Source organism: Grammomys surdaster, unplaced genomic scaffold (genome assembly GCF_004785775.1).
Source record: "Grammomys surdaster isolate TR1022 unplaced genomic scaffold, NIH_TR_1.0 139, whole genome shotgun sequence".
NCBI classification, from domain to species: domain Eukaryota; kingdom Metazoa; phylum Chordata; class Mammalia; order Rodentia; family Muridae; genus Grammomys; species Grammomys surdaster.
In genome coordinates, this window is record NW_021604597.1 from 11,744,617 (window position 1) to 11,757,832 (window position 13,216).

The window sequence follows — 13,216 nt, forward strand, 5'->3', positions numbered from 1 at the left end:
GGCCAAGCATATTCAATCCACGACACAGTATAATGTGGTGTAGAACAGTATAAAATAAATTGGGAATATGAGGATTGAAATCTATCAGGTTCTAAATTCTCAATTCAGTTTTAAGTTCTATGGCTATAAAGTCCTAGATACATATCTAATCTTTATTATCTACATAACCCATGTGATATTGCTTCTAACACAGCTAATATTCTTCAAGGTTTCTGCACAAAAAGACAAGGCAACAGACAGGTTAATCATGGTGCTACAGCTGTTACTGAATAGGGGACTTTTTCAGTTCAGGCTGCAACAGCAGACTACTTTTGTTAGTAATCTGTTAAACTCCACTTCCACAGTCACCTGGCCACAGCCAGGTACACTCCTCCCCACAGTTACCTGGCAACAGGCAGGTAACCCTGGCCACTATAAAAGGGGCTGCTTGGCCCCTCCTCTCTCTCTCTTGCTCCTCGATCCCGTGCATCTGCAGGTTGTTGTCTCCCCTCCCCCCTTCTCTTACCCCTCTCTCCACGTGGTCATGGCTGGCCTCTACCCTCTCTACTCCTCTCTCTCCTCCCGCTCTCCCACTCTCTTAATAAACCTCCCCTTGTGGAACCGTCTAGTCTGCTGTGATCTGTCCCAAGCTGTGCATGACCTTTTAACTTTCCTATCACAAAGTAAATGAAATGAACTCTTTTACACAACACATGTTGAACTCACTGCCAACAGATAGAGAATATTCAAAAAGAAGCCATAAACTGCAGACAAGGAAATGAAAAGAGAGGCCATTTCAAAGGGAATCATAAAATGAAAGGAGCCAGAAAGCTACCACTTTTAGGGGTAGTTGTGTATTCACCATGAACCCAGAGCAATAACAGATGGTTTAAAAGGAAAACAAGAAAATAAAACCCAAAATAAGCAAAAGAAAACTATAATTGTTATTTAAGTCCCAAAATCCAGCGTACACGTTTGGTAGGATTGGCAGGTATAAGGCAGGAAATATAGAGGAAAGCATGACAACCAAAGAAGAGGAAGCCAAAGAACGATTAAGTCTTTAAGTTCACTCAGTTTTAGTCATCAGGGAAATGCAAATCAAAACAACTCTGAGATTCCATCTCACACCAGTCAGAATGGCTAAGATTAAGAACTCAGGTGATAGTAGATGCTGGCGAGGGTGTGGAGAAAGAGGAACACTCCTCCATTGTTGGTGGGACTGCAAGATGGTGCAACCACTTTGGAAATCAGTGTGGCGGTTCCTCAGAAAATTGGACATAGCATTACCTGAGGATCCAGCTATACCACTCCTAGGCATATACCCAGAAGATGCTCGAACATATAATAAGGACATATGCTCAACTATGTTCATAGCAGCCTTATTTATAATAGCCAGGAGCTGGAAAGAACCCAGATGTCCTTCAACTGAGGAATGGATTAAAAAAATGTGGTATATTTACACAATGGAGTATTACTCAGCTATTAAAAACAATGAATTTGAGAGGTTCCTAGGTAAATGGATGGAACTAGAAATTATCATCCTGAGTGAAGTAAGCCAATCACAAAAGAACACACATGGTATTCACTCACTGATTATTGGATATTAGCCCAGAACCTTGAAATGCCCAAGATGCAACTCACAGGCCACATGAAGCTCATAAAAAAGGAAGACCAAGTGGGGGTGATTCAGTTCTTCTTAGAAGGAGCAACAAAATACTCAAGGGAGCAAATATGGAGACAAAGTGAGGGACAGAAACTGAAGGAGGGGCCATTTGAAGACCTTTCCACCTGAGTATCCATCCCATGTGCAGTCACCAAAGGTAGATGCTGATGTGGAAGTCAGGAAGTGCATGCCGATAAGGGCCTGATATGGATGTCTCCTCAGAGGCCTTCAAGAGTCTGACATATTCAGAGGCAGATGCTCACAACTAGCCATTGAACTGATCATGAGGTTCTCAATGGAGGAGTTAGAGTGAGGACTGAAGGAGATGAAAGGGTTTGTGGCACCATGAGGAGAGCAACAATACCAACCAACCACAGCTCCCAGGTTCCTAACCACCAGCCTGGGAGCACTTATGGAGGGATCCAGGGCTTCAGCTGAATATGTAAGAGTGGAGGGCCCTGCTGGGCACAGGTGGAAGGAGAGATCCTTGACCTCATGAAGGCTGGAAGCCCCAGGGGGTGGGAATTTTGAGGGTGGGGAAGTGGGAGTGGGGGGGTAGGTGGGGGTTACATCCACGGAGAAGAAGGAGGAGGGGTAAGGGGATGGGGGTTCCCGGGTGGGTGGGGCATGGGGTAAGGGGATAACATATGAAATGTAAATAAAATATCCAATAAAAAAAATTAAAAAATAAAGAATCAGAAAAGAGTTAGAAGAGAACAATGTAAATATTAACTTAAGAATTAGTTCACTATTAGTGTTTTGACTCAACAGAATGCATAATTCTCATTTAAAATAAGGTCATTATCAGTTTCAAGTTTTTATTTTTGTTGCTAAAGCGTGCCAAGATATGAATTTTCCATCAGGAAGGTAAGGCAGTAAGGGTGGGGCAGAAGAAAGGGAAGGAAGAAGCCAAATAACACCAATAATGTTTGAGAAATCCATATAGAAACCTAATATTTCTATGTGTGTGCACGTATCTTTAAATGGAGCTGTCCTATATAGGGAATAATGGTTCTTCCTGAAGGCACAAATTACCAAACAAAAGTTCAGTGATAGGTGTGTGGATATATCCCCTCAAGTTGCTGGCCAGAGGGTCCCATAGAATCCCCCCAAACAATACAGACTGTTGTCATTCCTCTTCTTTTCTGTGTAAGTTTGCTTCTCAGTTGTGATAAAAATACTTTATGCATAAACAACTTGGGAAGCAATGTACTTATTAAGAGTCAAATGAAATGTATCAAACTAAAGTTTCCCACAACTGCCTTGGTTCTCAAGGAACTCTTTTCCAGTGTTTCTCTTCTATTCCATGAATGGAGAACATTCTACATTCCCAGAGTCTTTCATTCACACCCTACCTTGGGAAATCTCTCACATCTACCTGCTACTATTTACACAACCCCAAACCCCTCCCCATGCCAGGGCTTCTATTCTCACCTTACTCCCACCTGGGTGCTCTTGTCTTCAACTCCATAGACAAAGTGACCTTTAAAAGGATTCCTAAATCAACACTTCATAAGAGACTTTTAAAGTTTCTGTCACCTCTTGATCCTGGTCAGAATCCTCACATGGATATGCAAAGCCTTTCTTCGTCCTGCCTATTCTCTGTGTTCTCCAATTGTCCCTATGTCTAGGGAGATCCTGAGCTTTCTTAGGTTCCTCAGTATGAAAGATCTTCTAACACCTTATCCCACTTTGGCAACATAATTCTACATCTTTTTTTCACACCACAGATCTGGGAGAAATGTTTCCTGCTCCTTCCTTAACCCAGTATGCACTGTAGTAGCATTGTGTCACTCCGTCAGTTACCTCATTTCTCATTTTAGGTCTGTTGAGAGATTGATAATCCTGACCTTCAGTCAGCTACGAGAACCATGTAAACAGAAACTATGTCTACTTTTTCTTAGAATTAAATTCCCAGCACTGTGCTTATGAGTGGTATGTGATCAACAGACATTTCCTAAATGGGGTGAAGACAGATGTCTAGATAAGGGAACAATTATGTGAGTGAATGCAAACAGCCAGAGCTAATCCTGCTGGATCAACAGAATGGTCCAGTGGGTTAAAAGCACTTGCTGTAAAAACCTGGACCTGGTAAAAACCTCCTGAGTTCAAGTTCTTGAGCCCATGGAGGGAACAAACCATTCTTGAATGTTGTCCTCTGACCATCACATTCTGACTGTGGCAGACATAGGCACACACAAACATACAGCATCAATACTAAATAATTTCATCAAATTAAATGTTCTCTCTTATGAATACAGGCTGGGCAATACAAATGTCTCCAGGCAAAATGGTAGCCTTTAAACCAAATAGTCCAGGCTGAATCCCAGCAAAGAATCAGAGATGGATGAATGGTTAACAACACTGGCTGTTCCTCCAGAGGACCTGGGTTCAATCCCCAGCACCCACATGGCAGCTCAAAACTGTCACTCCAGTTCCAAGGGATCTGACACCAATACACTTGAAATAAAATTAAATAAATTATTAAAGCTTATTTAAAAAAAAAAGACCAAGGCTGAAACTCATTTGGTAGAGTGCTCATCTGTGCTCATGACAAAGACCTGGGTGGACCCCAGCATTGCATAAAAGATCTGGTGGAACATGCACCAGTATGAGGGTAGAGTCAGAAAGATCAAAGATCTAAGAAAATCCTTGACTACTTACAAGAGACCATCTGAGGAATGGGAGGGAAGAGGTGGATTTTATTATTTACTAGCTGTGCTTCCTCAAACCAGTGATTCTACTTCTTAAACTCTCCTCGTATCCCATTTTCAAAATGGGAATACAGATAATTATAAGGCTAAAAAAGAAGCTAAAATTAATGAACAAATAATACGTACTCAACAAATCTGGCTCTTTTCTCTCCTCTTTTTTCTTTAGTTATAATTATTTATTTATGTGTATTTTGTGCGTGTATGTGTGTGGGCAGATTCCTGCTTGGGAGGTCTATGTGGAGCATCACAGTATAAGCGAAGGGATGAGAATTAGAATGTAGAAACCAAACTTAATGATTTCAAGATTTGTGCAAATCACAACTTTTCAAGAAATGCTTTAGACAGGCCCAGCCTGAAGGCATGCTAAAACCAAAGTACTCCAGGTCCAGAAAGTGAAAGAACTCTCACCACCTACAGCTTTGCACTGGCTTAGGCCCTGTGGAAAGGTAAGATCAAGAGAGCTGCCTAGAGAAACACTTAAGGCAGTGGTTCTCAAGCTTGGACACTTTAATATAATTCCTCATGTTGTGGTGATCCTCGACCATAAAGTTATTCCATCACTATTTCATAACTGTAACTTTCTACTGTTATGAATCATAATGTAAAATATGAATTCTGGATCTCTGATATGTAACCTCCAAAGGGGTTGCATCCCCAGGTTGAGAACTGCCAGCTTAAGTGTTTGGGGACAGAGGCATTAGCACAGAGCTCAGTTTCTTGTAGAAAAAGCTGTCTTGCAGGGATTTGACTACCTGTCCATCTGCTGTAAAGACTCCAGTCAGAAAACTTGCAGATACCAAAAAAGTGACAAAGCACTCTGGCTTTGTTTAAGGCTAAGTGCTTTTACTTCACCAAAGCTATTTTGTGTGTTTTGATGTTTCACACACTAACTCCACACCCTCCCATCTGCCCCTCATATTCAAAGTGTTTTAGAATTGTCCCATAAACCCAGTCTATAGTTCAAAATAATCCGTAAATTTATTTTTAGAAAGAAAGGTTTTCTGACCTGGGATGGTTCACCCCTCCTTAGGCAACCTGGTGGTCCCCGGCTCACCATACTGATGAGAAGTCTCTGTTGGAAACAACTGATATCAAGCTTAGTGCTGACACCCGATCGGCATAGCCACTACAGGCCAGAACTCTTGAATTCAAAGGATCCTCCTGTCTCAACCTCCAGAGTAGCTGGGACTACAGGCATGCGCCATCACTCAGGGATGGATGTGTTTCTCATGATCCAGTGCCACAAGACCACCATCTTTACAGACACCAAATAGCCAAGCACCGGGTTCTAACTGAAGTACGTCGTCTAGGGCATCCTCAAGTTGCCGCCAGAGGAGCAGCGGCTGTACCAGCTCCTTGATGATGGAAAACCTCTGGGCGAGTGTGGCTTCACTAGTCAGACAGCATGGCCGCAGCCCCCAGCCACAGTGGGCCTGGCCTTCTGGGCAGAGGACACCTTCAAGGTCTGTCCATCGAACCCTCTCCAGCGCTCCGAAGCTTCCAGATGTGATGAAGAACAGGATTCTGAAGGCAGTGCCAATGAACAAGCTGTGCAGTGAGGGCCCCAGGCCTACCCCTTAGAGACCCATTCCTCCAATAAAATAAAATTGAAAAAGAAAAAAGATTTGGCTGTCAGATGGAAAGAAAGAAAGAAAGAAAGGAGGGAGGGAGGGAGGGAGGGAGGGAGAAAAAAAAGAAAGGAATTAAGAAAAAAATAGTTGTATCTTGTAACCTAAAATGAATACAAATAATTTAACCCCTTGTTTCCAACAGAGACTGAGCACTGATTCCTCACCTAAATATAACTTGCTACCTTTGGTGGAGACAAGCAGGACAGAAACTACAGTTCAATTTGAAAGGTGAGTTAACCTGAGGGGCTTCCCAGGAAGTTGGAAGTTGAGTTTGTTTGTTTGTTTGTTTGTTTGTTTGTTTGTTTTAATGCTGTGACACCCAGTGTTTGCTAATATCAGGTGACTTATGTTTTATCTACAGAAGATACCTCAGATTCCACTACATGCTGTATTTTGTCCACAGATTTTGTGTCACTTTTAAAGCTTTCCTTCATCTTTTAATGTATTTTCACCTTGATACAATTCATTTCTAGTTCTAACTCATTGCAGAAACTGCAGTGCACACATACACACACCATGAATACAAAGAGGACAGGAAAGAAAGAACAGGCCTAGAAAGTGCCTTCCCAGAGACAGGACAATGCCAGGGTTCAGTCTTGGCTTTGCAATTTTCCACACTTGTCTCTGTTTCCAGTGGCAACTGTGAATTACAACCAGCAACGTGTTTCCCATTTAGATCACACTTGCCAGCAGGTTGCATAATTAGATTGAATGTGTTTAATCTCTCCTAGAACTGAAACTTGAAAAGGTTTCCTTTAATAAATGGAAAATATAACTAGAATAGTGGAAAGTATTTGAAACCAAAACATCATGAATTTTTGCCACCCATTCATGGTGCCCTTTCCTGATTTGGTTTGAGAGATTGCACATTAGAACTGCTATTTAAAACGATGCATTTGTGAAAAAAAATGTAGTGATTAGTTCTAATAATCAGCCTGATGATAAAAGATTTTGTACTAATGTCTTGTTACAGGGCTAGGGAAAGAAAACAAAGCTATAACTAACATTTTATAATGATCTAGGATGTCAAAACATGGAGCTTGGCCACCCTGACTGAGAAAAAAATAATGAAAAACCCAGCCTCTGTGCGTCTGCCACTGATGACAGGAGAATTCACTGTTGGGAACAATAAATGATGTGACAGGGACGACTTTGGATGTCTTCTGATTATCAAACACGACATCACAGAAGCTCTCTCAGAAGGAAATATCAGCTGAGCTGAGGTCTGGAAAAACATGAAGCAGCTTTCAAAGATCTCCTAACAGCACTTTCTACGTGTTTTCAGTTCTGTCTGATGATTGATTTGCTGTTTCCAGGTAAATTTAAATACTAAAAATAGATATAATAGGAAGGTCACTGAAAATCACCTAACCTATAACACTGATTCCCAACCTTCAAGTCAAGCAGACAGACTAGGTTTTATTGTTTGTTTCTTTATTTAATTTCAAAGTCACATACATTAATTTTTACCACAGATAAAAATAAAATTATGATCAAAATGGTATGTTTTAAAGCTGGCCATAGTGGCACACACCATAAATTCTAGGACATGGGAGGCAGCAGCAAGCAGATCTCTGTGAGGTCCAGGCCAGACGGGTCCATGTAGTGAGTTCCAGGACAGCCAGCTCTGTCTTAAAAAAAAAAAAAAAAAAAAAGGAAAAATAACAGAAAGAAAAGGAAGACGAGAAGAGAAAAGAAGAAATGGTATGTTTTGCGGGCTTGCTTGGCAAATTTTTACAGTTCTCTACCATCCAGTGCTTCAAGCACTTCCTTTCTACATAGCTTCTATGCAATTATTTCTCCCAAGAGGCTTAAGTCTTTATTTTCTTCAGACCTGTCTTCCAAACACAAGCTATTCTGCAAGTGCATACACATACACACACACACACACACACACGTACACACACGTACACACGCGTGCACGCCAGGGGCCAACCACAGCATCCAGGAACTGAGGCAGGCAGTACAAAAGGGGTTATAGAGTCTGAAATTATGGCCAAGGCTGCTTTACCCTTTGCAATTTCTACAGACGTTGTGTGACCAGAAGCTCCTTACTTTTGCCAATTTTTGACCTCTTTAACTCTTTGCTATTCTGTGGCCAAAACCTGCTGGCTGCTTGCTTCTGGCAATTTAATGCCTGCAGATAGCAGCAAGGGATAAAGACAAAAACAAAACAAAACAAAACAAAAAAACCCGCTTAGTTATCAGAGCACTTTTCTCTTTGACTCAAAGGCCCCTTACTGACCAGACAAAGAGGTTCAGAATTTGTTAACCTTTTTCATGACCCAGAGAGGAAAGAAAAGGAAGAAAGGAGAAAGTCAAGCACACATCTAGACACCCAGGTACATGTGTTGGCTGGGCCCAACCACCTGTTTCATCAGTTCCACAAATGTTCAGGTATACTTACATACATGCACATATACCTAAACATACATGTATGTACATACATATACACATTTGGTGGATGGAGCAGAGCCCCCAAAGCAACACTTTATTTCTTTCCTCTGGCAATTTATACCTTCTTAGACAAAATTTCTTTATAAAATTACTTCTTAGATGAAATGTTACACAAAAGGGTAGTCACAGAAGGTTGTTAACAGTAAGTTCAAAGCAGTGTTTCATCCTATAAGCTCATTATAAGTTGAAAGCAACAGTTTCACATGCCCTTGTTTTATCATAGTACACATCTGTGGCCTCATCCTTGGGCCTGACCTAGAATTAATGTGTTCCCTTGATCACAAATATATCTCAAGCACTCTTCTAGTGCAATTATGAAAGCTCATTTTATTCCTTATTATGTAACCTTTACTTACTATTCTATGTAGAGGAGGCACATTCTATTCTTGATTCTAACTTATTACATCTTTCTGGCAAAACAAATAAAACCATCTCTTTAAACTTTCTTCCTAAAATTATTTGAACCAAATCAGGAATGCTATGAAGTCATTAATTCATCAAAACAGCATTAACACATGAAAGTTTATCTTCATGGTGATCTGCAGGAAATTTGCCCAATAGGTTAGACTAATCTCCAGAAGTCATTAGTCTATGTAATAATAGCAGGAAAGACATATCAGCAGTGAGAAGCAATCCTGGGATGAAGTATCTGGGGCCGTGCCTCTCCAGAGTGCACCCATCACAGCCATGAAAAGGGATGGGCCACCTCAGAAACTCAATTGCTTGCCATAACTTTTCCTAGATGGCTTGTGTCACAAACAAATACATACACACATATTTGGACACACACAAAATTATCTTGGGAAGAATAATAAAATACTACCTCCATATAGCTCTAGGTCATCATTGTGAAATTATTCTGCCTCCTGGAAGCCTACAGAAAAATGTACTCCCTACTTATGATAAGCTCAGTCTTAGGAAAGTACTCCCTCATAATTGGCTACATGACGAAAATATGCCATTACCCAGATCCTAATCTCTTTTGAGTATGTTTTTCTTTTCTCTTCTTTTCTTTTCTTTTCTCTTATTTGTTTGTTTATTTATTTATTTATAGATAGGGTCTCTTTACATAGTCCTAGCAGTTTTATGCCTGCCTCTGCCTCCCTGATGCTGGGATAAAAGCATCTGCCCCATGTCTGGGTCTTAGCATGTTCTAAATAAGTCCTTTTACAAGAACTAAATTATTTCCATCAGTTGTTATTTAGCAAATCATAGTACCCACTGTGAACACATAGGTTTTATTTTAAAATCAGATTCTATGAAAGTGAAACCCAAAGCACTAGGGTAGAACTAAAAACACAAGATTTCAGGAGAATCTCGTTTACAGTCATGGAAGTATCAGGAGAACACTCCTCCTCAGTTCTTCTATCTAGACTACCGCAGTTCCTGAGCACAGCCTGCTTTAAATATGATTAACTACTGAAATACTTTGTACATCTCACAATTAGTCTGTGGAAGTATAGAAAGATAAGATGTGAACACTAAGTGGTGGTACTTAATGGGAGATGTCTAGGTCACTGGGGCATATTATTGAAGGAGATTGTGAATCATTACCTCTTCCTACTGACTCCTAGCCCTGAAGTAAGGAGTTTTCCTCTAACCACGAAGTTAAGGCTTATTAAATATAAAGGGGGTGGGGGATGGGGAGTGGGTGTGTGTCTTTCATTCATGAATCCAGAGCTCTTGGGCTGACACAGAGCCCTCTGCGCACCCACTGGGAGCTCAGAGAAGATTAACATTTTATAGCTACAACAACCAGCCCCCCTGAACAACCACCAACCACACCTATCAGAGTGCTAGCATTTGTATACCCTCTGAAAAGTTTCCAGAATCCCAAATGTTGCACAATCACAGAAACTATCTGCAGCTGGCAAAACCACACCTCTGCTAGGGCACAAAGTAAATCATAGTCAGCTGTTGCAGACCGTCCCAAGCAACCCCATATCCCCACACCTAGGATTAAAGTGAAAACATATTCCTATAATATTTCTGTTTTTTAAATAAAGCAAAGTTCCAGAATTGTCATTACAAAGTATTAGAACTGAAGGGCCTAAGATATTATTTAGTTATTGAATTCTATTAACCAGGACTTCTTTAGTGAAACCTCAGAAATAGCTAAAAAGAATGGAAGCCCAAGCAAATAGTGGAAAGAATGTCCAGACTATATGGTGGGAATGCAACAGAGAATCCCTGGTTTTTATTTGATTATTTAGCACCATCTTGTTGAGCACATGTACTTGGCTAGCTGTCTGGCTATACTGAGGATATACAATTAGAAAACCAATATCCTCCAATATATTGCAATTACATGTTTTATTTAGGGACATTACACAAAGTTTCATTTAGAAAAAAATGTCCTTAGATGATTTGAGGAGGGGAGTCAATAGACAGACAGACAGACAGACAGACAGACAGACAGACAGACAGACAGAAAAATAGACAGATTAATTGGGACTCACCTCTTCATTTTATAGGCAAAGACACAAGTTGGATGCATTACAGAATTCATTTAATCAATATCAGAGAGAAGACTGAAACCTACTTCCTCTAACACCAAAATTTGGGATCAATTCCTTTGGCCTTTCATTTTTTATGCATAGTGGATCCATGAAAGAACTAAGAATGCATGTAAGAACAGGAAAGAACTAAGAATGCATGTAAGAACAGGACATCTGAGTAACTCTTCCACCCACCTCATGGAACGGAGTCATGTAAAAGCAGCATTGCAAGCCTATCAGTATATCTTCCAGGAAAGCTTTGTTTACAAATAATGAAAAGCCCAATTAAAACTACAGTAAACCTACAAAGAAAGTTTTGCTTTACATATATGAGTAATCCAGAGATAAGTTATTGTCTCAGAATCTGAAGATTCACTCAATATAAATGAAATGCCTCGTTTCTTGGCATTGTTTCCTAACAGGTAGCTCATCTCCAGCAAGCTTTCTCTGATACTACAAGGACTCTAGCCCACATCCTTCCATGTGGAAGAGTGAGTCTGCTTCCCATGACTGAGACCTTAGAGCACAGCCTCATTGGTTCTGGTGAACTTAACTTATTCACATCCATCTGTCCCCTGTTCTGATTGGTGTATGGTTATAAAGGCAATGCCATCTAAACCTGAAGAAGAACTATGAAGTGTTTTAGAAAGGAGGTTGGGGAGAATAGATAGAGAAAAGAACCAGCAACAGGGTACATTTTCTCCGATAACCTAGTACATTATATTTAAGACCAACTGAGCTCAGCATATGAGGATTCTGCAGTGAGATCTTAACTATTAGAATCCACTAAACATATAAATATGAAAACCCTAACATTAAGGATACTAGAGTTTTACTACATGAATATCACATGTATTTTTTAAATTAACTGTGAAGTTATATCTAAAAACTATATTACAGAACATCACAAGACATGTTTTATGCTAATTCATCCAAAAGTGTTTTGCCCTGGTTATGCAGCAGGTAACAGAAAGTATTACCTTGGCTCAACAGTGAAATAAAGTTAACACTTGATCCTGGTTGCTAAATATGCTATCTTTGCCTTAAAGTATACTTGACAGTTTAGCACAGCTGATGTGACTGTTTAGTTTTTCCTTATCACTAAAGATTCTCATATTTGGGGTGTCATGTTTAATGTGTTGACATAAAGTTGCTTTTATAAACTTAAAATTGATGTTTTACTTACAGCATCCCCAATAATAGCATCTGTCATGTCATCTTGTAAAATTATAACCTTTCTGAAAATATATGACTTGGTAGAAATTATCTTATATATGTATCGAGTGATGAATGGCTTTAAGTTTTCTTCATTTTCCTTTTGTCCCTAGCTAACCACTTTTTTCTCTTGAAAATTTTGAGAATCAGAGGGGAGTTCTTGTATCATCACATAATTACCAAATAAATGCTATGTATAATCTCCATGACTGATAAATGAGTGGGTAGCTGGATTAACTGTAGAGTACTGAAGTGTTTGTTCCTTCTTAACACAACCCACAGAAGAGTGTGCCCAGGAATGTTTGCACACTGTTTAGTTGCCTCCATGGTAAAGTTATAGTAACAGCAGTGAAAAGAACAAACACGGTGTGCTCTGTAGCCTTAACATATTGACATCTGCACAAGGCCTTTGTAAAGCACTAACCTACTTTTCTAAAGAAGGATTAATTAACACAAAGGTTCAGAAGTTTTCCCATATGACTATTTACATGTGAAGACCTGTTCTCCACTATATATTATTCTCTTATATTATAAAATTGACTCTCCCTTCAAGGGCTGGTCCAATGCTCCCTAGCACAGACGTAACAGCATACATACAGCTCAGTCATCACGTGGGTCCCCCAGCAACTGGTGCAGGACCTGCTCCTAAAGCTGTTACCTATCTGTGGAGTCTGTTCCCCTAATTGGGCTGCCTTGTCTGGCCTCAGTAGGAGAGGATGCACCCAGCCCTGTAGAGACATGATGTGCCCAGGTCAGGGAATACCCAGGAGGGACCCCCACCCTCTCAGATATGAAGAGAAGGGAGTAGGGGAAGGGATTGTGTGAGGGGAGGATGAGGAGGGGGAACAGAGATCGGGATGTGGAATGAATAAATGAATGGATGAATGAATGAATAAAGTTGACTGTAGAAACAAAGTAAAATCAAAATAAAAATTGAATCTCACTTCAACTACTATTGTACAAATGGAATTCACATATACAACACATAGACTATAAGTTGGGATAACTGGGTTGGGAAAAACTTAATCAAAGAAGCTATTTGGTATGTTATGAATCTAT

The 13,216-nt window shown here is 40.2% G+C and overlaps 1 pseudogene; it reads left to right on the forward strand.

Moving 5' to 3' along the window:
• Positions 1–5,570: 5,570 nt before the first annotated feature.
• LOC114617833 lies at positions 5,571–5,915 on the forward strand (annotated as a pseudogene).
• The last annotated feature ends 7,301 nt before the right edge of the window (positions 5,916–13,216 follow it).